This window comes from Podarcis cretensis (genome assembly GCF_951804945.1).
Source record: "Podarcis cretensis genome assembly, chromosome: 8".
Lineage (NCBI taxonomy): Eukaryota > Metazoa > Chordata > Lepidosauria > Squamata > Lacertidae > Podarcis > Podarcis cretensis.
Genome location: NC_137177.1, coordinates 58,452,960 through 58,466,313, shown reverse-complemented (window position 1 = coordinate 58,466,313; position 13,354 = coordinate 58,452,960).

The following is a 13,354-nucleotide window of genomic DNA, read 5'->3' as shown; positions in this document are numbered from 1 at the left end:
GCACGCATTGATACTTTAGGGGGAGTATGTTATTCTAAAGCAGCAATGCTGCAGCAAGCAAAGGCTTCAGCAGCTCAGTCAGCTGCATGTGGCTGCAAAGCCAGACAGGATGTATGTGACTGTTGCCATGGAAACAAAGGGGCAGTCCATTCTCCTTATTGAGCACAGGATGTGAGCTCAGAGTGTGTCATATGACCTGTACAGGATGTACATGGGTGGAGTTTGGAGTTTCTCTCTGTTTGTTGAAGAGAGCAGACATGTTTTCTCTGTACTGAAGTGAAAGACAGGAATAAACGCAATGTAGATACATTTCTGTCTGAGTCTGATTCCCCTCCCTGGGGATATGCAGGGAGGAGAAGGAGGAGAAGCAATTGGTGTGTTTTTCTCACAGCCTGAGGAAAATCGCCGGAACGGACCTCGTGTGTATTTCCTGCCGGGAGTCGCCGGAGGGAGGTCAAAAGAATTCAGCCGGTGCCTGGAGAGATAGGCACATACCTCTGATCGGCCCTGAATTCTGACATGCACTACAGCTGAGGGGGAGGCAGCAGGCGGACCGTTTGGGGCAGTGTGGAGCCTGCGGGCGCCCAAGCCACCACGTCACTTCCATGAAAGACCCGTGTCTCGAGTGCACTACAGGCCCCACAGTGAGTGACACTCGGCATTTTGTCCCCCCCCCCAGTGGTGACACCTGGGTTGGCCCACCCCCCACACCCCCCGTCTTCTGCCCCTGGCTCTACATGATGTTTTTCCTACCAAAATTGATCATCTGTACCATTCTATGGCAGACAGTTTTACCCTGAGCAGTTAAAATGATATTAAGGTTCCATGATATAAAAGGCAATGCAAACCGTGGTGTTGGGATGCTCACAGACTTTTTAAACCTATCAAAACAGAGAATATTAGAGAGAAAGCTTTTTTTCCCCAGCTGCATTATGCTCAAAGTCAATGTATCTAAGTCAGTTTTGTCCATTTATTTTAATCCAATTCTGTATAGGATAAACACTGGTCACAACCCAGAATATCCAATGAAGTGGAATGGATTTCATTTCAACTCTGCTCCATTAACTATGATAAATTTTACTCCATTTACAAAAATAAATCCCTATCTTTACCCAATGTTGAATGCATCTCTTTCTTTTTCATCTTTTTTTTTTAAAAAAATTAAAGTCTGTATTACTTGTCTTTGTGTAAAATGATTGTTCATGATATCAGTCAGGATTTGCCATAGGACACGACTGGGGCCCACCTAGCCTTTTGATTTCCTTGAAAAGCTTCCCTGTGGCAGCAGTGAATGTTATTGCAATTGTTTTCCTGTGTGTTGTTGGCTGATTTGCTAACCTTTCTTTTCAAATTAATATTTGGCTTTCTAGATCCGTCTAGTGGAAATAATGAAGATGGAGCAATCTGATGTTTAGATCTCTTAGTCACGAAAATGCTCCTTCCTTGGCCACACACATGTAATCACAATAAATAGCATCTAATATGTTTACAGTAATGGAAGGATGAGGTTAACTTCTGTTTTTATATTGATAGATTCAGCTGGATTTTAAATACTATTGTTTACAGCTAGTTACATTTTTGCTGCTGTGCTTTCCCCCCTCGAATTAAATCTTTCGCTCAGCAACTAACCCCAGGGATTCTGTTATACAGAATATGATAAACAGCATTAGCTAGCAGCCTATGGCTGATGCTCATTAGACATGTGTGTGTATACCAGAATTATTTTTTTTCCTGGAATATAGGACAAATCATCTCTCCGATTTATTTGCAAAAGCCTGGATTATAAAAGTTTGTTCCAGTGAATTTGCCGAGTTTCCACATGTCTATAAAATAAGGTCATTCCAGTTGAAGATGCAAGGCAATTTCTCCAACAGAGCCCACAAAGCTGTTCCTTTTTCTTTGCCCCATTGCTATGTCTGTGTCACTCCCTACAGCCAAGTATGGAAGGTCCTTCCAGAGTTAGCTCCACAAAGAGCTTTAAGCAGGACAACTACTGACTGTGTCAATGAGCAATGAATTGTGTAGGTTGGTCTGTGGAAAGTTGATAAGATCTATCAACCTTCCATGGTCCCACCTCCTGGCAAAGATATTACCGTATTTTTCGCTCTATAAGACACACCAACCATAAGATGCACCTAGTTTTAGAGGAGGAGAATAAGAAAGAAAAAATCTCTCCTTCTTCAGCACAGAAGAGGCATTGTGCAGCTCTCCCTCTTTGGGCAGCGCCCCTTCAGTGAAGTGGCAGGAGAAACAGAGCCCCTTCCATTTCTCCTCCCGCTTCGCTGAAGGGGCGCTGCGCAGCTCTCCCTCTCCCACCGACCCCTCTTGCTCTCCTGGCTTCAGGAATAGCTGCCCGAAGCCTCCGGAGCACAGCAGGAGCTCCCGCTGTGCTCCGGAGGCTTTGCGTTGATTTTGCTGAAGCCAGGAGAGCAAGAGGGGTCGGTGCGCACCAATCCCTCTTGGTCTCCTGGCTTCAGGGATAGCCGCCCGAAGTCTCCAAAGTGCAGCGAGAGCACTCCTGCTGCGCTCCGGAGGCTTCGCGTTGCTTTCGCTGAAGCCATGGAGCCTGCATTCGCTCCTTAAGACGCACACACATATCCCCTCACTTTTCAGGAGGGGAAAAGTGTGTCTTATAGAGCAAAAAATACGGTATTAACCAGATGGCTTTTTTATTCCATAGCCAACTAAAGCTGAACTGAAACTACCCCCAAAAAAATATTTCAACTGTGCCAAAAGGGGGTGGGAAAAGCCTCTCATTTCTGGCAATTCCCTTATGAAAACATTTGTTCATTTATATTGCCTTCACTCTTGGGTTCCTTCAAGACCTTCGTTACATATCCAAATCAGATTTGCCAGGTTGGCTTCTTCACACATTATGCTGAACACAGATACAAGCTGTTTCTATACATGTACAAGTATTTGTGTACATTTGTCGATCTGTTCAGCTCAGCTCTTCTGTAACCAAGGTGTATACTGATCAAACATTAGATGAGGATAACTTTATGCATGTATATCTCAACCATTTGTGTCCACAAGTACACAGATTGCACACTTGTTTAATGCAGCATGTGAACACTCTTTCTATGGTATCATCCACCTCATTCTGTTATCCCCCAATTGGCTGTGACCAGTTGCCCATGTGACTAGGAATAATTTGCTCATTTTCTGAAGTCCTGCTGTGAGGTTATTTATATTTAACTGCATGTTTTAGTTATGGCTTCTCTGCTTTTACTGATGCATTTCTTTGTATTTTTGGTTTTAAAAGTTGCATGTGCATTTTTTTAAATCTTACTGTCTTTTATGTAAACCACTAAGATATTTTGCCTATTAAGTGGTATATAAATATTGCTGCTGCTGAAGAAATTTTCACTTGATGTCAGCAGTCATCACATGGGGGCTGCAGATGCGTGCAAACCAGTTCTTAGTCTCTCCTTCAAGGGGTGAAGAGAAGCCTCCATCAATTCCACAGTGAGGCCACGAGTAGCTTCTCTCTTGCCTGCCACGCGTTGCTTCTGTCATAATTTCCTATAACTGCACCCAGCGGACAGATTTACTTGAGGTCTGTGTCAACATTTCATGAAGCATGAAAAATGTTTCGTCAGGGGATTCCAGCCCTGTGAATTATAGTGACCTGCCCGGGATGCCTCTGTGCAATCCAGTTTGCTGGGAGATTGTATTACACATAAAAGGAGATGGAAACCAGAGTGTTCACAGCTACCCATCTGTCAACAAGTGATAAGGAAGTGATAAGTGAGCTTCATATTCCCTTTTCCTTTCCATAAATTGGTCAAGGCTTCCAAATCATTTACTGTACAGAAGCTCAAAGCAAGTGCTGTGCTGGGGTCAGGGCCACAATACAGAAAAGCCTGGATTAGCCTGCTAAAATGCACATATTGTCATCTGTGAGTGACACGCAAGCCACAAATTAGCTTATCCTTTTTGTCCCTGAGGGGAAACATTTTGCATTTAAGGATGTGTGGGTGTTTAATGCAAGGGGAAACAAGTAAGCAAAACTGTGAAAACACACACAAAAAAGCTACATGGCACAAGTTATATGGCACAAAAGGGGGGAATGGATTGGGAGGGAAGAGGAAAGAAGCAAGCTCTGGTCACAAGTTATTCTGGTGACCAGCTGCAGTGGAAAAGTTCAAGGTCAAAAAGCCAAAAGTCACGACTCTTTCAGCTCCAGCAATGGAGTAGCTTCTCAGCAGAGGTGGCAGCTACCCTGTATCACTTCTCTGAGCTTTTGGAATTGGTGTGTTGAAAATGGAAGCAAAGAGAAGAAGGAATGGGTGTGATCAAACCCCTTAAAGCAGTGGTTTCCAACCTTTCTTGTGCTTGCTGTGTGTAAGGCCTGCCTGAGAGCTGCATGTCTGTTACTGAAGGGAAGCCTTTCTGCCATGCAGGCCTGCCAGCTCCTGCTGCTGCCACTGCTGCCTCCCAAGGTAAGGTGCTAGCCTCACGTTCACCTTTGGCCAGTCTCTGTTGGGCCACTAAGGCTAGGGACATCCTCTTCTCAGCCCCAAGGGGCAGTGTGAGGAGGCACCTCTCTTTGGGGCAGAAGGGGCAGCTCAGACACCAGGGGCAGTGGCAGCAGCAGCCCAGAGGACTTCCAAGGAGAGGGGAAAGGGGAGGAGGCTGAGGGAACACCCCACAAGGGAGGGTGTTCAAAAAGGGGGTGAGAGGCTACTAGCTCTGCAGGCAAGGGGTGAAATAACTGGGATCCTGAGCCCCACAGTGGTGCCTCAAAAAGAATGTAGTTGGTCAAGGGAGCAGTGGACTCAAAAAGGTTGAAAACCTATGCCTTAAAGTATCCTGGAGGAGGGTTATAGTTGGGGGCAGTGCTGGCCACCACAATGCAGAAATGTGATGCTTCCTGACAGTCGTGTCACTATTGGGATAAGTGGATCAATTGCCTATTGAAACCCTTTTGGTATGCATAGTGAGCATTGCTAGACTAGTGAATCTGATTAAAGAACAGACTCTACATGTTGCAATCACACACAGAGAGATGTTTGTAGAGCAAGAAAAATAAGAAAGCAGTTCATTGTAGGAAGGAAATAACTTGGATTTTAAAAGTTTCTAAGAAGAATAAGGCAGCCAAGCTTGCTCTTTTGTTTTCTCAGAGGATAGGTAAAGATGACTTCTCATCTTGAGGTCTGAAGTGTGAGGAGAAACAAGCTGTAAATAAGATGCAACCTAAACAACAAGGAGGTAGAGAGGTAAGCTGATAGTTATTGGGAAAGTCTGGGAATGTGAATGTCCTTCACTCTGTCTGCCCTCAATCCAGGAAAACCCTTCTGCTGCAAGATGAGTTGCACACAAACTTCAACCAGGCACCACCATTTGCCTGGGTTGGACGTGGGTGGGGCAGAGATGATCTGGAGCTCCTCAGAGTGTGCCCTCAGAGCCATGATTTCATGGTCCCTATACTATCTGGCTCGGTGCCCATTCTCCACTCCCTTCTTAGGCTTAATTCCCTAATTTGTTCTAAAGAAGAAATCTGGGGGTACTGATCATAGACCTCCAATGTCATATCACCTTTGAGCCTGACGCTCAGCAGCTGCACTGCCGGACATTTCAGAAATCAGTCAGCGTCACTTGCTATGGTTGGGATTATGGATGATTCTAACCATCAGACAAGTTATAAGGAATCATTGACCTGTTTCATCATGGCAGCACTTTTGGAAATTGCGATATGTTGGCTCATGGCTGGAGGATTATCCTTTGATTCTTGGTAGATTCATATTCAGTCTGTTGCCTTAGCAGAAAAAAACACACTTAACTCTGCCAAGTACATGAAGCCAAATGGAAAAAACAAATCCATTATCCTTTATCCTGGTACCCATTCATCCCCTATATGCGCCTGGAGGATCAACCAAGGTGACCCAGTCCCACCCCACAGACTCATGGTGCTCTAATGGAGAGACTTGTTTGTTTAAATCACATGCGTTACAATCTGTACTTCACTTTCCATGATCTGTTGAAGGGTTTTGTTTTTCTTTTCAAGGCAACTACCAAATTTTATTTTGTTATACTTGCATGTTATGTATTTGGTTGTTTACAGATGAAAAATCAATTAAAAAATCTTTTAAAGGTGTAGAGAACAAGCCTTGCTCTTCAAAGGGGGAAGGATAAAGAAAATGCATTTAAACTGTATTCAGATAACAATATTTATAGCTTCCAATTTATAGTAAATACAACAGCTGCGGCAAGTTCTCTTTGACTGCGAGGCATCTTGGAGTATTTGTCAATTTAGTTTTCTTTCTCTCTCTCTCAAGAAAGGTGTCTTCGCCTCTTGATTTAACTCTGAATAATTCAACAGAATCTTTAATAACAAACTTGCATGTTATAAGACCCTATGACACATGATAGCTCAAACGGGTGAAAAGAAATGAAATCGGCAGTCGGGCGGGTTACAAAGTGTAGGCTTGCAAACCCAGAGCAAAACATTATGGAGCTCGGTATGTGGACATACATATTGCCTGAAATGGGGAGTTGTAATTATCCCAGCAGGAGATTCTAGGAACCTCTAATTAAAGAAACCATTTGCTGTGATCCCCACAAATGTACCTCTCTAAAAGTCACTACTGACACTGAGTAAAGTGATGGATTTATCCTGGTGAAAGGGCATATCCACACCATACATGATGCCATTTTCAATAATCATGGCTTCCCCCAAATAATTATGGGAGATATAGTTTGTTAGGGCTGCTGAGAGTTGTTAGGAGGCCCTTATCTCAGAGTCTCAGAGCTCCAGTTCTCAGAGAGATTTAACAATTAATCCCTCTTCCCAGGGAACTCGGCCAAGGAACAACAATGACCGCTTAAAGTGGTATCATAGCAATATAAATGTATACATATATAACGTTATTTGTATTCCACCTTCCCACAGTTCAAACTTTGCTTAAGGTAGCTTACAACCTGAAAAAATAGATAACCACAACACAAAAAAGTAGCCATGAACAATAAACAAAACATTAAAAAATATACAACCAAATGGAAAAATTTTCACACAAATCACAAAATCTAAAATAAAAATACAACAACCCAACAACAACCCCCAACCCCCTAGTCTGTTCATCAGCCACTGCTTTTGTAGCTGGAGTCAGTCAGGGCCCTGTCCCCACCCCCAACCCAGGCCAAGTGGGGAAAGGTCTGCAAGGCAGGGAGCAGGTCTTCCAGGACTCACAGCCAAGATAGTATGGTGTGAATGTGACCTAGGTCTTCTGACTTAGACTGCCATAGTATAAGGGGGTCCTGTGTTTTTTACCCCAAAGTTGTATGCTGCTTACTGACAAGCCCAGCAGGGTTAACAGGGCTCTCCATTCCAGTAAAGTGGCTGTCCACAGTATGGCGTCCTCTAGATGTTGCTGGACTTCAACTCCCATCATCCCTGACCATTGGTCTTGTCACCTAGGGCTGATGGGAGTTGGTGTCCAACAACTTCCAGAAGGCATCTCTATGGCGTTGGGCTCTTTGATTCACAGGAACCGTCACAAGAAGGGAAATGTCTATGTTCATCAAGCCTGCAACCGACGCCACAAAGCTTTCTCAGTCCTGTTTTATGATGAAAAGCCACCGGGGGCCTGTTTGAAAGGCTGAACGTGTTACAGGTGTTACATGTGTAAAACATATCACCAGTTTAATGATTTAATTGGGCCTGTCCATTTCAATCATAACATGCTCCTGAGAAGGAAATGCACTCAGGAATTCATTTTTTCATTGACTGCAGTTATTAATCTGCTTTGACTGATGCTAGAAAGGGAATTAAATCATAAATGTGATGCGTGCATGCTTGGATGCTGTCTCAGCGATGACTTCCTGCTTGTCACTTTTGAACGACTGGTGGAAAGAGGCGACATATTTGTGTGGGGTGTAGATATGTATATATGCTTAAAGATTTCAATTTATCATCATTTGTCAAGAAGCATAAATCCCTCTTTTCCCTATTAATATTAAATCTGTCATAACTCATTGCAGGGTAGAATAGCTATCTACTTTACAGAGGAGATCAAAGATTTATTATTGCTGCTGTTGTTTTTAAAGTGGCATGTTTCTGTCCCCCTCCCCCACTAAAACGACAATGAGATATACCACATGATGGGCAGTAGCAACAGATGTTTGAGGGAGGTAAATCAGACTTCTTTATCTACTTTAAGAATGACTATATCTCCCCCCAAAGGAACACAGAGAACTAAGGAGAACCAAACCAAAACAACTCTACAACATCCCTGTGACAGACTCAAGTTCCAGAGAGGGAAAACCTGTGGCTTTCCATATGCTGGACTTCAGCTCCCATGAATCCCAGTCAATATGGCTCCAGGTCAGAGAACATGGAAGAATACTTCCATGGTTGGAAGCAGTAATGTTTCTGAATACCAGTTGCTGGAAATTGCAGGAGGGGAGAGTCCTGGTTTTCTCAGGTCCTGCTTCAGGTTTTCCAACAGGCTTCTGGGTGGCTATTGTGAGAAGAAGATGCTGGACTAGATGGGCCATTGACCTGATCCAGCAGAGCTCTTCTTATGTTCTTAAGAACATTGTTGAACCACAGGCCCTTAACCCCTTGTTATTGTCAAAATTTCTATCCTGCCCTTCCTTCCAAATGAACTCAGAGCAGCACACTGCAAAGCATCAAAATGACACAATTTATCTAACAAGTAAATAAATTAAAAGCAGTGAGACATCCTCACAGCCCATAACATCAAGATTACTGGGAACAACGTGTTCCCTGACAGCCATCCAACCCCAATTTAAAAACTTCCAGTGAAGGAGAGCTTACCCATTTTTGAGGTAGTCCATTCCACTGTCAAACAACTCTTACTGTCAGAAAGTTCTTTCAAATGTTTAGCTGGAATCTCATTTTGTGTCGTTTGAAACCATTGGTGCAGGTCATCCCATCTAGAGTAGCAGAAGAAAATCTTGCTGCGCCTTTCATGTGACAACCCTTTGGATAGTTGAAGGTTGCCATCATATCACTTCTCAGTCTTCCCTTCTCTAGGCTAAACATACCCAACTCCCTCAACCATTCCTCACAAGGCTTGGTTTCCAGACCCTTTACCATCTTGGTCACTGTTCTCTGCACACTCTGAATAAATAATTTGTGTGATCGCACTATGTTTTACTCAGTAGACTTCCTGAAATTAATGAATCTAACTTAGTTGTGTTCATGAATTTGAACAGGTTCACTCTGAGTAAGACTTAGTTGAATTACTCCATACCCTCCAACATTTCTCAGATGAAAATAGGGACATTCTATTCTACACCAGGAAGCTTCCCCCACGTCTGATCTCCTGCGCTGTCATATACACATATACTTCTGTCACCTTGCTCCAATTACAACCTTCCCGCCTAACACAGGAGAGTTGCAAAGAAAAAAATGTGCGAGGAAAGGGCTCATGTACAACACATTCAACAGATAAATGGAATGAAATAAAATTTTAAGCTGTAAGCTGCCTTGAGCCCCTGTCATGGGAAAAGGTGGGAAATAATAATAATAATAATAATAATAATAATAATAATAATAATAGAAACTGAGAATGATCAGGAACATTCCTGGGAGTAATTCAGTGGAACTTACTTCTGATTGCAGTGTAAGGCTGCACAGTTTTTACCCAGTTACTTACGAGTAAGATCCATTGAATACAGTGGGACTAACTTCTGAGTAGACATGTAAAGGCTTGCAGTGTAAGGCTCCATTTACGATAAAGGAATAAACACTCCATGCATTTCCTCAAAAATTGCTGGCTGCTGAAGCAATGCAATTGAAGTGGATTGGTTACATTTCCCTTTAACATTATGGGAAGGGCTTTTCATGTTGGCTTCACCATTTCCTTTATTTGGTGCAGGTATTTTATTTTCTGTATAAGCAGGACTCCATCCCCCACCCCCACACAGAGCAAAGGCTCCTATTTCCAAAAAGAACAGGAGGGGGACGGTCTGAGATCTCCACAACTTCTAATTGTTCTCTGAGATGTGCAGGGGAGGAAAAAGAGAAATCGAGGCATTCCAGAATCAAATCAGAAACCGGGATGGTTTTTCTTTACATGCATAGTGGTGTAAAAACAGGCTTTAGAGCCTGTTTTCATGTCTTTAACCGTGAGGCCATATGATACCAAGTAGACTTTGCATCATCTGATGGACTTCCTTTTTGATTTAGTGGAGGAAGGTGAATGGTAATATAATTACCTTTGATCAGTGAAACCAACATAGAGATTCCGCCCCCCCCCCCACTAGTTCACTTTGATTGTCTGTGTGCTTAAGAATATTTCATTACTTTCAACTTCCTTTGAAATAAGGACGTGATATAAATTGCTGGCAGGGAAATAACTAGCAGTTGTGACATTTCGTTAGAGTTTAATTACATGAATCATAAAATATTGCTACAATTTTCCAAACTGTTAAACCTTAATTAATATGAACCCATGGGGACCACCTCAATAGTTCACATAATACCTTGGGATCTGTATCCCTATAGATGCAGTTCATATGGGTGAAGAAGCCCTTTATAATTTGCCAAGAGTGATCAATTATTGGAAACGACACCGGACAAATTAATTTCATATAAATGAAGTTGTACAAGGGTTGAGTAATTCTTTTTAATTATATCTATGTGATTCCCCAGCCCCAGCCCCCCAATTGTCTTACAAAGAAAACTATTCTTTTCTGTCCTCCGTGTAGAAATTCATTAATCTCATTACTGTGTGGTATTAATATAATTTTATTGCTAATCCTGAATTTGGAAGGGGGGGGGGGTGGAGAGAGAAAGAAGCACACCAGCGATCCATAATGAATTACAGTATTAGTGTGGTCGTATCACTACATTAATTTCAGGACACAGACAAGTTCATCTGTAATTTACTCAGAGGTCCCAGTATTAAAATTGAGCTGAATAAGCTTATAATTATGACATCTGTTTCTTTTCAGGTAGCTCTTTGTAAATCAGTGACAAAGGAATAACAGGTTTAAATATGTGTTAACACTCTGATAGCATATATAATTGCAATATGGCAATGTGTAATGAAGATTAAATTAGACCGTAGTGTACCTGACATATGCAACTGCATAATTGAGCTACAGTAATTGTGGTGGGAAGAGAGCATTAAAAAACCGCTTCCCAATATTTGAATTTGGGAAAGCAAAAGCATTTTAAAGAGCTAAAGTGAAACAATTGGGGGGGGGGGGACATTTTCTCCAATGTCACCGTCCTCAACCTCTTGGTGTCTCTGACTTGTTGCTTTTTCATTCCTCTTTTTTATTGGGGGGGAGGGGACATTTTTATGATGCTTATGTATTTATTTTATTAAATCATCATCATCATCATCATCATCATCATCATCATTCAGGTGGAGTCTTTTTATTCCACTCTTCAACCCCAAAGGCTCCCAAAACAACTTGCAGTGATCAGTAATAAGACATTCCCCAGTTCTCAGGTTTACCAACTAAAAGACATGACACAAAAGGAAAAAGGATTGAGAGGGAGGAAGAAGAAGAAGAAGAGGAAATGAAAGCCAACTCAAGCACCCATTCATAGTTTCAAAGTTCCTACCTACCAGTACTCCCTGCAGGGGCTCCTTCTTTGGCAAATGGAATGGGCCACATTGGTCTCCCCTTTGCCACAAGAATCTTTCTGAGAGGCAGGGAAAGCATTGACCCAGTGGGCCTCAGTCCCCTGACCAATGTTAGAATCTAGAAGGTGCTGCCTTCAGCTCTCCAGAATCATAGCAGCTTTCAGTTGAAGCCCAGCATTATTTCAATCCTTCCAGATACTTGAGGCCTCAGTTCACTTTCATGCTTCATTGAAGCAAGTTGCTCACAATGAGATATCCTTGCTGCTGTGACAACTGAACCACCTGGCTGCTTTACTCTGTGGGACCAGCATAGGAGACTACCTTTTCTTTCTCCAACACTCTATGCAGATATCATACCACTATAAACAGTCCTGACTTTCCCCCAAAGAATCATGGGAAGTGTAGTGCTACAAGTGGTTAGGACACCCCTATTCACACCACAAAGCTACAGTTCCAGAGTGGTTTAACAGCCAATTCTTCCTCCCAGGGAACTCTGGGAATTGTAGCTCCATGAGGGCGAATAGGGATCTCCTAACAACTCTCAGCACCCTTAACAAGCCACAGCTCCAAGAATTCCTTGGAGGAATGAATGGCTGTTTCAAGTGGTACCATAACTCTTTAAATGTAGAGTGCAGATGGCACCTTACTGCACAAAGATAAGAACCATATCTCCCATCTCCAGTTCTGCCTGACAATGGAATGTGGCCCCTGGAGGATTTCCCACAAAGGAACGTGGTCCTTGAGTTGCAAAAGTTTCCCCACTCCTGCTCTACAATGAAGCAACACAAGCTTGTTCCTTTAGTTGACTTGTGAGGAATTCCTCCCCCAATTGCCTTTCCCGCTTTGTAGATCCTCATAGGCAGTTCAACCACCTCTGTTCACTTGGGATATATTTATCTTAGATGTGATCTTTGGATAGTTTCCCCTCAGGATTATCCATAGCGTGGATTTATATGCAATAGGCAAAATGGCACATTTATAATTTTTGTTAAAAGTATGTATGTATTCCCACAGCTACAGTAAACAAATTAAATGTGCAGCATTTCTGAAAAGAAATGGTGTTGGGTTTATTTTGGTTTCATTTATAGTTGTTTGCCATTTTTTATGTTTTTTTAAAATTCGTTTTCTTTCTTTCTTTCTGGTTTTCAATGACTGCCTTTTTATTATTCAGCAGCCCAAATGAATCTCTCCCCCTCTTCTGAGGTCATTCCCATAAAGTCAGGTTAATCCACCAGCTACGACTCTGCTACATAAGAGCAGGTTTCAACGGCAAAGGTGGAGTCTGGTTTGGTAGGAATTCACAAGACAGGAAGTGTGCCGAGTTTCACACGGCAAAGACCTGTCGGTGCTCATTTGGGTTGGAGAAAGCCCTAAGAAAGCACAGCTCAGCAAATAGTTTGACTTTTCTTATTTACAAGTTGCCTTAGTTGCATATATTTATATCAACAGATAATCTGGGCCCCGTTATGTGTACACACAAACACACCACTTTTCAAACTACATTTTGGAAGCCACTCACAATGAAACCATTGCTGCTGCTGCTTTTTATCATATTTTTTAATTTACAATAAACAACAACAACATCGACAAGATGCAATAAAGACAATGTTTACATACGTGTTGAGTACAATGCTGTGAGACTCTTCAGTTGGAAAAGGAAGGGAAGATACAGCAAGTACAAAATACAGGGGAAAGATTACAGTGGTATCATCAATTATCAGCAGATACATTTACTCTGGGACTGTCTGGTGAAGTTAAGTATACCATAACATTATCTGACCTGA